Raw genomic sequence first — 18,532 nt, 5'->3', positions numbered from 1 at the left:
AATGTGGTATATCTACACAATGGAATATTACTCAGCTATCAAAAACAACGAGTTTATGAAATTTGTAGGCAAATGGTTGGAACTGGAAAATATCATCCTGAGTGAGCTAACCCAATCACAGAAAGACATACATGGTATGCACTCATTGATAAGTGGCTATTAGCCCAAATGCCTGAATTACCCTAGATGTCTAGAACAAATGAAACTCAAGACGGAGGATCAAAATGTGAATGCTTCACTCCTTCTTTAAAAGGGGAACAAGAATACCCTTGGCAGGGAAGAGAGAGGCAAAGATTAAAACAGAGACTGAAGGAACATCCATTCAGAGCCTGCCCCACATGTGGCCCATATATATACAGCCACCCAATTAGACAAGATGGATGAAGCAAAGAAGTGCAGAAGTGTAGATCGCTCCTGAGAGACACAGCCAGAATACAGCAAATACAGAGGCGAATGTCAGCAGCAAACCTCTGAACTGAGAATAGGACCCCCGTTGAAGGAATCAGAGAAAGAACTGGAAGAGCTTGAAGGGGCTCGAGACCCTATATGTACAACAATGCCAAGCCACCAGAGCTTCCAGGGACTAAGCCACTACCTAAAGACTATACATGGACTGACCCTGGACTCTGACCTCATAGGTAGCAATGAATATCCTAGTAAGAGCACCAGTGGAAGGGGAAGCCCTGGGTCCTGCTAATACTGAACCCCCAGTGAACTAGACTGTTGGGGAGAGGGCAGCAATGGGGGGAGGGTTGGGAGGGGAACACCCATAAGGAAGGGGAGGGGGGGGGGATGTTTGCCGGAAACCGGAAAGGAATAATACTCGAAATGTATATAAGAAATATTCAAGTTAATAAAAAAAAAAAAAAAAGATGGCGTGCTGCGAGTTTAGCAATTATTCACAGAACACTAATGGGCTGGAGCATTCTGTAACCTTGCAGAATTCAAAGCTAACTCGATAATGAAGGTGCCAACCAGTGTGGAGAAGACTCTTTAGTCCTGTCCCTGTCCAGTTGCCTCTGCCCCCTTCTCAGCTACCTGTTCTATTTTAATATTTTTCTTCATTCTCAGATTCAGGAAAATGGGTTTGACTTGGACATATAGATTTTGATCAGAGGGAGTGGATGTCTCCATGAAGCTTAACGAATAGTTAGGGTGTCTTTGGAACTCACCTGAGCTGAATGTTCCCAACTATTCTAACAATCTACCTCCTGAGGGAGAAAATGTTCAGATTCTTTCTAAATTTTTCCTACTAAAATGCTTCTGGGCTATAGCTATGTGATAGCTTCACTATGAGCATTCTTCATTTATATGTGAGGAAGCTGGATCCAAAGCAGCTTGAAATAACTCAGCATGGGAACTCAGATCTCTAGAACGCATTCACAGGCCTTCGGGGCTCTCTTTCAGCTCAGCACATAAAGAGGGAAAAGCCATAACTCTGTTCCCTTACTCCTAAGATTGTTCTAGATTTCACAAACGCATTCCTGAAGGGATTGGTCATGGAGGAAGACGAGTCAGAGTTGCAGCCTACTGGGTGGCTGTTCAGGATGTGGAGAACAAGAGGCAGAGCCCGGGGTGGGGGTGGGGCTGTTCCCACAGACTCATGTTCATGATTCATGGCTCTCCACCCCAAACCTGAGGATTGGCCCAACCTAACCACAGAAGGAAATGGAAAGCCAGGGAGGAAAGCAGAGGCGTGTCTGGGATGAGTGAAAATGTGAAGAGAGAATTATGGTAATGTTCACTCGTCAAGCTCTTGGGCTGGAATTGTACAGAAAGCAATAAGGACATTGGAGTACATCAGATGACGAGTCTTTTGTTGAGTGCTTGTTGTAGACTACAGACTTACTGCCATCTACACAAGAGCCATGGGAGGCAGTGGATAAGAAAGGTAACCTTCACCATGGAGTGAAGGACAGTGTGGATGAGGTAGAAAAAACCTGCTTGTTTCTCTGCATGAAGGAGAACCCATGCTCAAGTTTGTGTTGGTGACAAGGTGACTGATTTCTGGTCACTAGATCACTGACAAGACAACAGGACCGGTCCTGGTGGATCCCATATTTCATGACACTTCTACAAAGAGATTGGAATATCTGAGACTCTGGTACAACTAAATGGTCTTTAAACTTTACCAGCAGGAGAACAAGAATCAGAGCACAGTGCATTTGGTGTTCAGATCTCTGCTAACTCTAAAAACTGGCTAATTTCCCACTCATCCATGCATCTCCTTACCAAAGTTTACTATCATGGCCGTCCATTTTCTATCAATGTACTTCAGTCTTTCTCAGGTGTCCCATCCTGTCTCGGTACAAGCTGACTCAGATATCCCTTCTCCCTACTAGTATATGTATCTGCATCTGAATATGTAGTACAAATCTGGTCAATCCAGAGGAACTGTGTTTTTCCAAGTCTCAATAAATATCTAATAGCTATAATGGGGGATTTTTTTTCTGGCATCCTTGGTCAACCATGTTCGCATATGGTTTGAATCCAACTGAGAGCTTAGCAAAGTCATTGTTGTTTGCTGATTTGTGCTTCTCAATTAGGACATAAATTACATGATGTATCTTATGGGGCAAGATCTGTACTTCCTGTAGGAGGCAACACAGTCTTGGGATAAGACAGAATGGACAAGCTAAGAACCAAACCAGGGAGATTCTGTCTGACCTGGAGTCTTAAAGGATCTGAAAGGGCTGTACGTAGCTAAAGGGGGTAGCAATGGGGGAACTGATCCTGATGTGAGAGCTCTAAGCAAAGAGTCTCTCCTCTCCTTCTCCTTCTCCCTCTCCCTCTCCTCCCCTCCCTCCTACCCCCCTCTCTGCCTAAGGAATCAGGATATTGCTCTCAGCTAATGCTACAGCTCTGTGTTCATTGTCATGATGACAATGGGTGACACCTTTGAAACTGTAAGTAAGTTCCCAATTAAATGCTTTATTTTCTAAGAGTTACCTTGGCTATCATGGGAATATATGCACATGGATACAATAGTTGCATGACTACAATAGGCGTAACCAACTTCTTTCTGATTGAATTTAAGGCCTGTTGTGCAGGAGGAGGAGAAACACACCTGTACAGTAAATCTGGCCATAGATCCCAGGGGTAAATCATCTACTGTTGTTTGCTAAAAGAACATATATCGGACATTCATCTAAATTTGCATGTCTAGATCCACAGATCAGTACAGCCTTCAGATCTCATCAGTGAATTTTCTTTGTTCAGTGGATAGCAGTTACCACAGAAACCTGTAATTGGTCAAACTACGGAGAATAAGTATCTGTGGAGTACTCAACCACAAGTGGGGCGTCTGTATCACATCCCTTTCACCAAGGCTCAGAGACAATCAAATAAAAGAGGCCAGAAGGATCTGTAAGAGCCAAAGTTTGGGGAGGACCAAGGTAAAACACTGTGCTCTGGGGATGACAGGGCAGCAGCCGTGGCTGCCTTCATACGATACACAAAGACCAGGCCAGTAAATATTCCAAAATGGAGAGGAGAGACAGAGATGGAGACAGAGAGACAGAGAGACCTAGAGAGAGAAAACAAAGTTGGGGGGAAGTATAGGGGTAGAGGACTGGCCTAGGTAGAGTTACTACTCCTAGGAGTAGTAGGAATGAATACAGTCAAAATATATTGCATGAATGTATGAAATTCTTAAAGAATTAATAAAAATATCATGCACACACACAGGCACACACACTTACTTTTTTTAAGACAAAGAAAAGAAACCCTTCCAACAAACAGCTCTAACTGAATTGGAAATTTGGAATTTCCTGTGGAAGCTTTAGCTTTTGGTTGTCAGCCAGATGCACAGCAGATCTTTTTATCTCTGTATGTGGAGGTAAATTGTAATCTGGCCACTTCTCATTGAAATCAAGGTAGTAAATCACTTTTTTTTTTAAATTTTCCCCGGTGCCCATGTGTTTGAGGCTCTTTCCCACTTTTTCATTTTCAGTTTCTGTGTATCTGGTTTTATCTAGAGGTTCTTGATCCACTTGGACTTGAGCTTTGTACAGGGCAATAAGAATGGATTGATTTGCATTCTTCTACATGCTGACTTCCAATTGAACCAGCATCATTTGTTGAAATAATAGCTATCCTTTTCCATGTCTGGTTTTAGCTACTTTGTCAAAGATCAAGTGGCCATAGGTGTGTGGGTTCATTTCTGGGTCTTCAATTCTATTCCACTGATCTACCTGCCTGTCTCTGTACCAATACAATGCAATATTTAATCACTAGTGCTCTGTAATACTGCTTCAGGTCAGAGATGGTGATTCCCCCAGAAGTTCTGTTATTGTTGAGGATAGTTTTCACTATCCTGGGTTTTTTGTTACTCCATATGAATTTACAAATTGCTCTTTCTAACTCCATGAAGAATTGGAATTCTGTGAGTTTGAATTTTGATGGGAATTACATTGAATCTGTAGATTGCTTTTGGTAAGATGACCATTTTTACAATATTGATCCTATTAATTCATGAGCATGGGAGGTCTGTCCATTCTCTGAGATCTTCTTCAATTTCTTTCTTCAGAGACTTGAGTTCTTATCATACAGATCTTTCACTTGCTTGATTAGAGTCACACCAAGGTATTTTATATTACCTGTTCCTATTGTGAAGGGTGTTTCTCAGCCTGTTTATTCTTTGAGTAGAGGAAGACTATTGATTTATTTGAGTTAATTTTATATCCAGCCATTTTGCTGAAGTTGTTTATCAGGCTTAATAGTTCTCTGGTGGAACATTTGGGATTACTTAAATATACTATCATATCACCTGCAAATAGTGATATTTTTACTCCTTCCTTCTCAATTTGTATCCTTTTGACCTCCTGTCCTTGTCTGATTGCTCTGGCTAGCACTTTGAGTACTATATTTAATAAGTAGGGAGAGAGTGGGCAGCCTTGTCTAGTCCCTGATTTTAGTGGGATTGCTTCAAGTTTCTCCCCATTTAGTTTGATGTTAGCTACTGGTTTGCTCTATATTGCTTTTACTATGTCTAGGTATGGGCCTTGAATTCCTGATCTTTCCAAGAGTTTTAACATGAAGGGGTGTTGAATTTTGTCAGCATCTAATGAGATGATCATGTGTTTTTTCTTTGAGTTTGTTTATATGGTGGATTATTAATGGGTTTCTGTATAATGAACCATCCCTGCATCCCTGGGATGAAGGCTACTTGATAATGATGGATGATTGTTTTGACGTGTGCTTGGATTCAGTTTGTGAGAGCTTTATTGACTATTTTTGCGTCAATATTTATAAGGGAAATTGGTCTGAAGTTCTCTTTCTTTGTTGGGTTTTTGTGTGGTTTAGGTATAAGCATAATTGTGGATTCATAGAAAGAATTGGGTAGTAGTCCTTCAGTTTCTATTTTGTGGAATAGTTTGGACAATATTGGTATTAGGTCTTCTATGAAGGTCTGTCTGAGAGAATTCTCCACTAAACCCTGGTCCTGAGCTTTTCTTGGTTGGGAGACTTTTAATAACTGCTTCTATTTCTTTAGGAGTTATGGGGGTTGTTTAGACCTCAATTTAACTTTGGTACCTGGTATCTATCTAGAAAATTTTCCAGTTTTGTTGAATACAGGCTTTTGTAGTAGGATCTGATGACTTTTTTAATTTCCTCAGATTCTGTTGTTATGTCTCCCTTTTCATTTCTGATTTTGTTAGTTTGGACACACTCTCTGTGCCCTCTAGTTAGTCTGGCTAAGGGTTTATCTATCTTGTTGATTTTCTCAAAGAACCAGATCCTTGTTTTGTTGATTCTTTGTATAGTTCTCTTTGTTTTTACTTGGCTGATTTCAGCTCTGAGTCTGATTATTTCCTGATGTCTACTTTTCTTGGGTATATTTGCTTCTTTTCTTTCTAGAGCTTTTAGTTGTGCTGTCAGGCTGCTAATGTATGCTCTCTCTGGTTTCTTTTTGGAGGCACCCAGAGCTATGAGTTTTCCTCTTAGCACTGCTTTCATTGTGTCCCATAAACTTGGGTATGTTGTGCCTTCATTTTCATGAAATTCTAAAAAGTCTTTAATTTCTTTATTTCTTCCTTGACCAAGTTATCATTGAGTAGAACGTTGTTCAACTTCCATGCATATGTGGACTTTCTGTTGTTTTTGTTGTTATTGAAGACAAGCCTTAGTTGTGATCTGACAGGATGCATGGGATTATTTCAATCTTCTTGTATCTGTTGAGGCCTGTTTTGTGACTGATTACATGGTCAATTTTGGAGAAGGTACCATGAGGTCCTAAGAAGAAGGTATATTCTTTTGTTTTAGGATGAAATGTTCTATAGATATCTGCTAAGTCCATTTCTTTCATACCTTCTGTTAGTTTCTCTGTGTTTCTGCTTATTTTCTGTTTCCATGATCTGTTCATTGCTGAGAGTGGGGTGTTGAAATCTCCCACTAATATTGTGTGAGTAGCAATGTATGCTTTGAGCTTTAGTAAAGTTTCTTTTATCAATGTAGGTGCACTTGCATTTGTAACATAGATATTCAGAATTGAGAGTTCATCTTGGTGGATTTTCCCTTTGATGAACGTGAAGTGTCCTTATTCATCTTTTTTGATTACTTTTGGTTGAAAGTCAATTTTATTAGATATTAGAATGGCTTGTTTCTTTGGACCATTTTCCACCCTTTTACTCTGAGGCAGTGTCTATCTTTGTTACTGACATGTGTTTCCTGTATGCAACAAAATGCCGGGTCCTCTTTACATATCCAGTCTGTTAGTCTATGTCTTTTTATTGGAGAATTGAGCCCATTGATGTTAAGAGATATTAAGGAATAGTGATTGTTTCCTGTTATTTTGTTGTTAGAGTTGGAATTATGTTTGTGTGTCTCTCTTCTTTTGGGTTTTTTGCAAGAAGATTACTTTCTTGCTTTTTCTAGGGTGTAGTTTCACTCCTAGTGTTGGAGTTTTCCATCTATTATCCTTTTGTAGGTCAGGATTTGTGGAAAGATATTGTGTAAATTTGGTTTTGTCATAGAATATCTTGGTTTCTCCATCTATGTTAATTGAGAGTTTTGCTGGATACAGTAACCTGGGCTGGCATTTGTGTTCTCTTAGGGTCTGTATGACATCTGTCCAGGATCTTCTAGATTTTATAGTCTCTGTTGAGAAGTCTGGTATATTTCTGATAGGCCTGCCTTTATATGTTACTTGACCTTTTATCCTTACTGCTTTAATATTCATTGTTTTGCGCATTTAGTATTTTGACTATAATATGATGGGAGGAATTTCTTTTCTGGCCCAATCTATTTGGAGTTCTGTAGGCTTCTTGTATGATTATGGATATCTCTTTCTTTAAGTTAGGGAAGTTTTCTTCTATAATTTTTTGAAGATATTTATTGGCCCTTTAAGTTGGGAGTCTTTGCTCTCTTTATACATATTATCCTTAGGTTCAATCTTCTCATTGTGTCCTGGATTTCCTGAATGTTTTGGTTTAGAAGCTTTTTGTGTTTTATATTTTCTTTGATGGTTTTGTCAATGTTTTCTATAATATCTTCTGCCCCTGAGAGTCTCTCTTCTATCTCTTGTGTTCTGTTGGTGATGCTTGCATCTATGACTCCTGATCTCTGCTAGATTTTCTATCTTCAGGGTTGTCCCCTTTGTGATTTCTTTATTGTTTCTATTTCCATTTTTAGATCATGGATGGTTTTGTTCAATTCCTTCACCTGTTTGTTTCTGTTTTCCTGTAATTCTTTAAGGGATTTTTGTGTTTCCTCTTGTTTACCTGTGTTGTCCTGTATTTCTTTAAGGGAGTTATTTATGTCCTTCTTAAAGTCCTCTATCATCATCATGAGAGGTGATTTTAAATCCAAATCTTGCATTTCCTGTGTGTTTTGATATCCAGTATTTGCTTTGGTGGGAGAACTGGGCTCTGATGATGCCAAGTCGTCTTGGTTTCTGTTGCTTTAAATTCCTGCACTTGCCTTTTGCCATCTGATTGTCTCTGGTGTTAGCTGGTCTTGCTGTCTCTGTAAACCACTTTCAAAATGGTTTTCTCAAATCTTCTTTGATGTTTTTTCCACAGAGGGAATTGCTTTGCATTTTGATTTTTTTTTTTCTGTCATGGTTTCTTTGAGTTTCTAGCACAAACTTAATAACTTAACACCTGCTATGGGAGAGAATACATTTACTTAGGAGAAGCAGAACAAAGTTATCTCTGATACTTTAGGAGATGCAGGCATCACCAGGGTAGCTAGGGGTCAAATGGTGAGCTCTAACGGAGCAGCAACTTTCCAACTATCCAAGCTGCCAATTACTCATCCAGATATTTTGTCAGAGCCTACTTTGAGCCTATCACTTCTTTGGCCTCTTAAGTGATTAGACATAGTGGTTGTCCTCAAATGGCCAGTTCATCAGCTGAAGATACAAGATGTAATTAACAACACACAGCATGTAATTAACAACCTGCTGGCTCAACATCCAAAGAGATAAGATGCTCTGTATAACCTGGAAGGAAAGAGAGAGTGACTCAGGAAGGAGTGGAAAGAAACAGAACAGGGAAAATATTCAAGACCAGCAGTTATTGCGCTCCTGTACCCAGCTGCTGTACTGCAGCACTATTAGTTTTAATGCTTTGGTATTACTGATACTGATACATAACGGAACACCATGACAGTGAACATGTTCTAAGATGCTCAATCCCATTTGAAAGAATAACAATACAGGGAAAGTGTATCTTCCACAGAAGATCAGTAAATTACATATTTTCCACTAACTAATGCTTCCAATATTCTCTTTATAAGGTGAGCACCTTGCTTACCCACTCACTATCCTCTGCATGTCTGTATGTCTAGCATCCAGAGAACAGCTTGGTGTAGGTTAAGTGTTATCACAGGACCAACTGGGAGAGTTTGAGGAGTTTCAAGCATGATATTAAATGGAGAGAAGCTGAAGCACATGTGTTCTCAGGAATGAGACAAGGTTATTTAACCAGTTGGAGGTAACGTTCAAGGTGTAAGGCATTGTGCTCAGCCTCTAAAGTAATGGTTAGGATATTAACTTGGTCTGTTAGAGAGTGCATGCTAGCTATTTCTTCCTCCCCCTCATTTGTTGAAATCCAAATTCCCAAAGTGGTGGCATTTGTAATTAGAGTTTTGGGGAAGCCATGAGGTAATGAAGATGGGGACCTAGTAAAACTAGATTGGTGCCCTTTAAGAAGAGACACCAGGGAGCTTGCTTCCTTCCCCTGCTATTTAAAGATATGAAGAAAAGACACCCATTGTCAAGTCAGGAAGGAGGGTCTTACCAGTCCCACATCTGAGATATCCAAGCAGTTAAAACTGTGAGAAATAAATGTTGTGGCCAATACGTCTATCACAACTGTTATCTCAGAAAATAAAGCCATTGTAACTGCCAAGATGGAAAGGAATAAATGGACCAAAGTGAGGGTATAAGTTGAATAGCAATAACAAAAACTAAGGGCAAAGTGAACAGGACTCTTTCAAGATTGTTGAGCTGTAATATCCCAGCTATTTATAGAGAATGAGACCTCAGATAGTTTAAGCCAGTCTCTATGATAATTTGTTACAGTCTGAACTAACACATGACCATATACAACTACTCTGACCTTCATTCTTTTTCTGTAATGTAAGCAGCTTACAGGAAACAATCTAGATCTTTCCACTTAAAACAGAACTTTTTTTTAACACTTTGAGGGTTAGCTGGTCTTGTAAGAAACAGCTCCCTTCTTTCTATCTATATTTGGATCAGGATGCCCCACTTGGATCAGAACCAAAGAACAGAACAGAAAAGTATATGGTGTCAATCAAGGAGAGCCTTCCTTAGAATTTTTGAAACACACAGTTTTCACCGACATTTTCTGTTTAAACTTAAGTTTTTCATTCTGTATATTGTTGGAATCATATACTTAATATATGAGTTGTTTCTGGGTTTCCTGTATTATTGCTTTTACACACACATTAATTTGTTCAGTAATGAGAATTAGCTTAGCAGCCCCAGATGAAATGTCCCAAGAATCTGAGACTTTAAGGTCTAGAAGGGAACTGAACTTGCAGTCTCACTTCCTTTATACCCTCTTCTGGGAGAAGTGCCTGATATTTGATTGGCATAGTCCCAGTAGTGAATAGGTAGATGTTTGTGAACTCTCATTCTATAGGAATAGCTTGGCTATTGCACCTCAGCAGTCTTGGGAAGAAGATACTCACTTTGTTTTTCGTTTTCTGCTATTCTTATTCATCTCCGGCCCCACCCCCACTCTTCACCATGCCTATCCATTTTTTTCCTTCTCATTTTGGTATCTGCACTGATTTTCTTTTCTGCTGTGGCTATGGTGACAGGATAACAAAGGCCAGAGTGTGGGCACATGGGCTCTTTCTTTGATATGGAAAAGCTAATCCTGACATTACCAACTCACCCTGAGTGTGAGCCTTTGGAGAAAGTCCTTTACCTTTGGCAGGCAGTTAGTCAAAGTCAGCCACAAATAGAATAGTTTATCTAGAAATGTACTAGACTTTTTTTCTAAGTAGCGTCTCACAACAGTGGCTGAATTTCACCACCCCAAGATGGCTTGGTCCCAACCTGCCAGACACTTACATATTTTGAAGAGTTTACTTTTGCAACCCCTGCTCTCATCTCAGTTCAAATTCCCTCTCTCATCAAAAGAAGACATATACAAACTTGTCATTACCATGACAGCTCTCCACCTTGGTATTGACCAGTGTAGTATAGGTCATCATTAAAAATATTCATGACCATGTCCATAGACAGGCACAGGGAAAATGAGCATCCAGGGCAACAAATAGTAACTGGCTGACTTCATGTTTTCCAGACTCTGCTTCAACTTTTCTTCACTATGTGGCAACCCAAACTCTCCCTGCGATATTCTGCACTGTGCCAAGCTCAGCTGGGAGCCTTTGGGAGCTCTGTGTGCAAAGGAGATAAACCAGAGGCATGGTACTCACTTAATGGCTCTCTCTGTAGTGTCTTTTAGTCTCAGCTCTTCTTTTCTGCCCATTTCCTTGGCCTTTTATCTTAAATTCTCATTGTTGTTTCTGTACCACTCTTGGCAGGATGGCTTACCATACTCCTTAGCTAGATTTTATAACAGAAAGAACAGAGGGCAGGGGAGTCTCAGTCCATCCCATCTGCTATAAAAATGGGTTGCTTTTTTATATTTTTATATAAAATATAAAATTTTAGTTATAAGACTGCATTGCTTACAAACAACAGAAATTTCTTGTTGGCAGGACTGACGGACAGGAAATCCAAGCTGAAGGTGCTGGAAGCCTTGGTGTCTGGTAAGGGTTCACTTCCTGATTACTCCTTGGCATGTTAATTGCATCCTCCCAAGGTGGAAAGGAAAACAACACTATTGACCTTCTATAGGGCAGCAATCCTGTTGGGGAAGCATTGCCCAACGGTTACTGCATAGGACTATTGCAGTTGGACTAAGCTTCAGCCTGTGAAGTTTGTAAAAACACAAGCATTCAGACCAGAGCATCAGAGTGCCAGAGTAGCTTTTCTCTTCTAGTGTTCAGAGGGAACATTTAGGACAATCATGCTTTAGAAACGTTGTGTGCCATCCTTTTCCATCTGCCTGGGTTCTCATCTGTCACTTTATAGAAATCTGTGGCTACTCTGGGTGTCAACAAAACCAAACTGCCTTTTCTGAACTCCTGTGAGAACCTGGAAACCAGTAGTGCTGGGGAGGTTCAAGGGAAGGCCATTTGATTTTCTCTAAGGGCATCTCAAGCTGGAATCATTGGGTTTCAAGACCCCTTTTATCTATTCCAATTCGCTTTTTTCTTATTTCATACAGCAAATTTAATGGGTAGTGTACTTATAGTAAACACTGTTGGAAGAGTAAATAAAGCAGGGATCCAGGAATCTGGTTCAAAGGGGCTTGTCTAGCAAGGCCCTGAATATAAACCCTATCACCATGGTTGCAAAAGGAAGGAGGGAAGCAATGAAGAAAGAAAGGAAGGAAAAAAGTCAGAAGAAAGGGAAACATCAAGCTACAAAGAAGCCATGTGTTTCTGCTATGGCTCACAGGGTCCTCTGGGGCTGGATTTTCAGAAATGCTCTTACCCACACCAAGGGCGTCTTGTCTTTGTACTCCACATAGGGCAATAAATTGTTGCAGGATACACACAGGAAGGGACATGTCCTTGGACTCCGACATAGATTCAAGGATAAGTTTGGCTGTTTGTACTAAGCATGTGGCTATTTATCCCACGCCAGAGCATCGGATGCCTCGCTAAACCTTGCCAGGATTATTGTCTTGTGGACGGTACTAGCATCCATGCTGATTGGTGCTAGGGTGTTTGCTTCAGCTTGAAGCAAGGGATGAAGGAAATCAGCATGCTAGCAGATAATCTGAACAGAGGGTGGTGAGGAGAATATGTAGCAAACTCACCCTATGGTCCCCCTCTGAGAAGGGAAGCTGCTCAATTTTTAATTTTCTGCCTTGGGCATAACGCCCGCTTTGTTCTATCTTTAGCTTCTGCTGGCGAAGGTGGAGGTTTTCTCAGACTTACCATTTTCAATCTCGAGGTCTGTTCACTCACCACATCTCACATGTGAATTTAACCTTTTTATCTTTGCTTCTGATCCCCGCCCCCCGCACTTATAACTAATAACTATTATGCAGACACCCTGGAGGGTTGACCAGGCAAGGAGGAGCCAGAGACCATTCTGTTGGAAGCCCATTTCCCGCTTCCCAGATTCTCAGAGTGGTTGGAAAAGCAAGGGAGTTCCTAACACATGAGGTGTGAACTGGGCGCCTAAGCAACCGGAAACCCCCGGCAACCTTCTGTACAGCGCTTCCTGGGAATCAGCTGGTTTTTCTGGCATAGCAGTGAACAAATGGTATTAATGAGGTAGGCATGGCTAATGCCAGAGGGGCTTGCACATTTGGTGGGAGCAGGGCCTAGCAACAGTGCAGAAACAATCAATGAGGGGGGTTCTTTCCTCCCCTTTCCTCCCCTTTTTATAGCAGCAACTTTTTGGCTGATTAAAGTACTTTTCTCGGTTCCAGGAGGAAGTGTCTTTTGTAGTACACACTAGAATGTCAATTCTCATTATCAAACCCTGGCTGTTCAAACGCGATCTGAATCTCCCTGAGGCCTCCTTGGGGGAGCCTATAGGCAGAAATTTCAAGGAGCTTATGCCAATTATTTTTTTTTTCTATCTACATATTGATGGCTGACCCACAGTGATCATGTGAGTCCGGAACTCAGAACACAGTTTCTTAATTTCATTCATGGCTTTTGACCCAGATACGATTTTCTTCTTGATACCTTTCCTTCCCCGACCCCCTTGTCTCTGAAAATGTAATTTTGGATGTCTACTTGAGAATCATATGGCAGACCAGATGTGGAAGTTGTCTAGGTTTCTTTGGGGAGGGGAGGCAATTATTTGGGTATCATTCACACTAATCCCACAGTTCATTAGGGACGAGCAACATAGACATTCTGAAGCCTCTGTGGCAGGAGCAGGTGTCAAGCTCTGGTTTTCGTTCTTTAAGTAGTCTATAATTTAGGGTCTTTTTATTGTAAATTACAGATATGGATGTATGAGTTCACAAGACACAAAGGAGAGAATTCATGGAAAGACACGTGGTGGTCACTTAGGAGAAGCCAGTGCTGAAAGCCATGTGTGGGAGGGGTTAGAGAGAAATAGCATCGTAAGGAAGTACCCATATTTCCTCTGCTTTCAGTTCCTATGGAACTGCCCATGAGGGGGTGATTGTACTATTCTGATCTGATGAGGATGGAGAAAGAGCTTTGCCTGTGGGTCCTGGTGACTGCTCAGCATCCAAAGCAACCGGGTTCTAGACAAACCAGCCAGCAGACATGTTTGGAGCTGAAAGGTGCCCAGTTACCCCAGGAAAGGATGTCCTATGCCACCAATCTCTTGCCTGATGTTTCAGTCTTAGGTTGTTTGTTAGAGAACCCCTTTTCCTTTGCTCACTGAGGGGTAGAGCTCCTCCTTTGGAAGGAGGGTGGACTGTAGTCATCTTCCTTGACAGCAGCATCAGGAGGAGCTGGTAGGTTTCAGAGGTTACAAGGAGCTGAAGGAAGAGGTCAGACCAGAGCAGAGGCTCTTATGCAGGTGTTCAAAGCTTTCCTGAGTGGCTTTGAACCTGGAAGGGGAGGTGCTGTTCCTCCAAATCTTCCTTCTCAGGCCCTCCTAGTACATTTACTCTCTTCAGGCTTCTGTCAAGTTGCCGGGCCCTTGTGCTTACTATTTATTTGAGTTTTAAAACTGTGTCACTTACATCTGAGAGTGAGCATAATCAAGCATATGCTAATATGTCTGAAAGACTAAAAGCTACCATAATGATGCAGGGAAGCAAGCACGGAAGCTAAGAAACCCTCATGATGTACCACAGAAGCACTCAATTTAAAGGAATTACTGAAAACCAAATGGTGGCTGGGCGTGGGGATGTACACTGTTGGGTGGACTGGGGTAGAGGCAGGAGATCAGGAGGTCAAGAAAAGCCTCAGTTACATATTGAGTGCATTGCCAGCACGTAAGAAAGAAGGGAAGGAAGGAACGAAGAAAGGAAGAAAGAAAGAAAAGAAAAGGAAAAGAAAGAAAAGAAAGCAAAACAAAACCAAAGCCAAGCCTCATTGGAGATGTCCCAACTAGGATGTCAGCCATTGCATACAAAGTGATTCTCACAATTTGGAAAATAGCTCAGCGGAGGCACATCAGCCAAAATCAGGAGGAGGGAGAGTAAGGGAAGGAACACAGATAGGAAGGAATAGGAGGTGGGAAGGGGGAAAGGCAGAGAACCCACTGAAACTCACAAACACTGCAGGTGATTTTAAGCCCTGGACATTCATTCTATAGCTGGAAGTTAAGACAATCTTTTTCGAAGAGGTATTAAACAAGACACTTCTGTAGAGTGCTAAATTCTATGAAGGGCATAAATACATAGTGTGAAGGGAAATTACTGGGTGGCTCACTCAAGGCTGAGCTGCAGAGGGACTTCTTTTGGGCGAGGAGGCACTTGAGTTCAGTAGAGAAGAAAACGGCTACGTGAAGATGAGGAGGAACGTGCAAAAGAGACGAGTGCTAAGGCCAGGAAGTGAGGTGCAGTGTTGGACAGGTTGTCTTTACTGGGGCAATTCGGGGAGAGGCACAGGAGGTGAATCAGTTGGACGGGGAAGGGCGGGGACGGATGGCGGTAACCAACACTGAGTAAGAAGTTGCCACATAGCCTCCTGAGGGTTGATCACGGGTGGGTAACTCCATGCAGTAGATGCTCTCAGCTAAAAGTAACAAAAAGACATGATTAATTGACCACCGGTGATTTAATTAGTGTGCACCCGCCCAGGTTTGTGTACCCATGTGTTCATAGCACCTAGAGAAAGATAAGAGTTATTCTGTTCTATTGTTCTCTGCCGTATCCATTTGAAACAGGGTCACCCTCATGGTCTCGGCTGTAACTGAGAGTGAAGTGACCAAGGAACCAGTGAAATGGCCCCAAAGATCCTTGTGCTCTATAAGGCAAGTGCAAGATCTATAAGCAAACACCAGATAATCTGAAACGGACCCAGGAGCTTACTGGGTCTCTTCGTTGTTTGGTTGTTTGTACCTAGTTAGGCTGGTTGTCAGCAAGCCCTAGAAATCATCCCACCCCTCCTACCACCCCTTTCCCCAACTCCTGTGCCGTATTACAGGTGCTTGCAGCCATGTCTGGCTTTTTCTATGTGGGTGCTGTGCATACAGACTTGAGTCCTGTATACACAGAAAGTGTTTTTTCCCACTGACTCACCTTCCCAACCCCAAAGTAATTTTTAAACCTGCAAGTTAGTCATTTCAGATTAGGGAACCGTTCCACGACAGCAAGTTCCCAGGAGTTTTCCTCCCACCTTTATGTTCTCAGTAGGTCCAAAGTGAGTGCACTCTGTGGTTTTGAGGCACACAGTACAGCTTTAAACTCTACCCTCACTCAGGAGCAGATATAGTGGGAGAGGGGACACAGCGAAAAGGACATCCCTGAGGAGCCCTCTATTTTACTCCCAGAGGAGAGTCTCTCAGAATCTCTGGAATTCCCTTTACATTTTCCAAAGCGCGCATCACCCTGGACTAAAAGGGACTTGGGGTTTGGGATGCCCTCCATCCTGAGACCAGCATGGGCAGCAGCCCATTTTGAAAGCCCCAGTCCTCTTGGAGAGGAAACAGGGAGGGCGTCTCAAAAGAGTGTACATTGGCAGGTTCAAGTAGGGGGAAGGAGCCAGGGTGGATTCAGCTCAGGGTTCACAGAGGTGGCCAGAGGAGACTGCTGGAGGCCGTGGAGGTCACAGTCTACCAAGTCATCCTAGTATTTGAGATGAGATGAGAAAATACTGGAAGGCGGCATTTGAAGGTAGTTTAAAGCTAGACCCAGAGTCCACGGCAGGTACGGGCTCTAGAGAGATTGATGATGTAGATCCAAGCTGGCCCCTTAGGAACCAGGCACTCTGCCCTGTACCCCAGGATCTACGACATGAGGCCCTCCGCAGGATCTGTATCCAGGGGTCTTGGACAAGAAGGCACACCACAAATTCAGAAGCACGCAGGACCGTCGTGGCGATGGAAACCAATCAATAAAGGCTGGTTATGGTTTTATTGTTCTGTATTATTTCCTGGGTCAAGTTACCTGGTGTCTGCTTGCAGATCTTACATTTGCCTCACGGAGCACAAAGAGTCTTCTGGCCTTGCTCACTCCACTTTCTCAATGATAGGTGTGGGCCGTGAGTGTGACAAAGATATTGTTGGGCTGGCTCACCCAAGACATGGTGGACATGCTTTTAGAGCAATCTTCCTTGAAGTCTGATCCTTCAGAAGCAGCACTTTCTTTGATGCTGTGGGGTCCAGAGCATTCCTGACATTGCATGGCTTATTTCTCACTATCCCTGAGGAAGTGGAGGTGGGTTGTGAAAGGTAGATCGCTAGAGAGGAACAGGCTCAGATTCCAGTTCTGCTCTGAGTTGAGAAGCACATCTTGATTTCTCTCTTATTGATGGGCCAGCTTTTGGTCCCTCTGGAGCCCGAGAGTCTATGGGAGAGCTAAAAACTCTCTTTCCCTTGTTTTTTTTTCCCCTCTCTTTTTTTCTCTTCCCATCAACACTTGTCAGGGATTCAAGGGGTGTGGGGGCGGGGTGGGGGGAAAGCTTGGCAAAAGCCTGGGCTTCCTACCATGGCAGGCAAAAAAATGAGTCTAAACAAGGATCAGAGCAAGGCATTGTTGCAGTACCACAGAGTGAGGAAAGTAGGTCATGGAAGAAACTGCAGGTTTGACAGAACTGGGGATTGAACTTATCACCCCGGAGCCCATTGGTCTAGAAAGCGAGCAGCCATTGAGGGGTCCTGGCGTAGCAGAAGTCTGCTGCATGAGCAGGGCAGGCTCACACTGTGAATGGCTGCCTGCAGGATGGTCGCTGTCTCTGCTGTTTTCTCCCTCCCTTGCCCCCATCACACCTGTCCCGGGAAAGCAGCTGAGAGGTCTCTGGAGAACAGAGCAGGCCAGGTGGCAGTGTCCCAGCTGCCAGATGCAAATGCAGAGCTGGCATTGGAAGCACCCACCCCCTCCTAGAAAGGTGGCTCTAATTATAATCAACACCAACCTTGTCCGTGAATGGCTAGCAGCAGGAAAATGCTTACTCTTCATCAGCCAGAGCCAGGGGTGCTAGACTGACCCTCCTCTGAAAGCCTGCTCTCCTTTAGGGACCCTGAGAGTTTCAGAGGCTGTTTTTTATATTTTATTTGTTTGTTTGTTTTTCCCCACTGGGGAACGGGATTTTATTCCTTGGGACACATTTTTTTTTTTTTTACCTAATTATGGACTTCTTTTTGGTTTCAGTTCCTTCAGTAACAACAACAAAATCATGGGAAAATCACGGGGGGGACCACTTCAGACCTGAGTGTGTCCCACTGTTAATACCAACAAGCACAAGAACATAAGTCGCTCCTTTATCCATTATTTTCAGTTCTAACCCAAGAAAATCCAGTAGCCAAAGATTAAGTCGGACATAGCTGTGAACTTGCTAACTGATTTTCTCTCTATGAGGTTAGCATTGAGAACAATACATCTTATTTATAACAGGGACTAAAATTCCAGTTCTGCCAGCTATTCGTCTTGTAACTCTTGGCCACGCACTTCAATTTGTCACCTGCAGATTCCCCAGCTGCACCGACGGGCGACACTATTTATAGCAGAGTTGGAGTTTCAATTTCAAATTCAGAAGTGCTTTCCTCAAACCTGGCACCTCTAGGAAGCTCGATCTAGTGTTCGCTTCTTCCTTCCTCCTATTGGAGAACTCGGAAGGGATTTCTGAATGAAGTGTTTGGAGATAGACATTCTTAAGGCTGCTTCATTGAGAAGTGATGTAGAAGATGCTGCCTCTGCCTTGCCATCTCCTCTGACACTGTCCACTACCCAAAGCTGCTTTTAAATGTAAGTCATTTAAAATTAAGAAAGAGTAAATTGCCACAAGTCAGCTGTCCCGTGGCCACAGATGGCTAGTGGCTTTCACACTAAGCAACACATCTATAGGACATTCCACCACTGCAGAACGTTTTCTT

The sequence above is a fragment of the Rattus rattus genome, chromosome 4 (assembly GCF_011064425.1).
Source record: "Rattus rattus isolate New Zealand chromosome 4, Rrattus_CSIRO_v1, whole genome shotgun sequence".
In the NCBI taxonomy this organism is placed as follows: domain Eukaryota; kingdom Metazoa; phylum Chordata; class Mammalia; order Rodentia; family Muridae; genus Rattus; species Rattus rattus.
The sequence above is the reverse complement of the archived record's forward strand: the minus strand, read 5'-3'. Positions refer to the sequence as shown.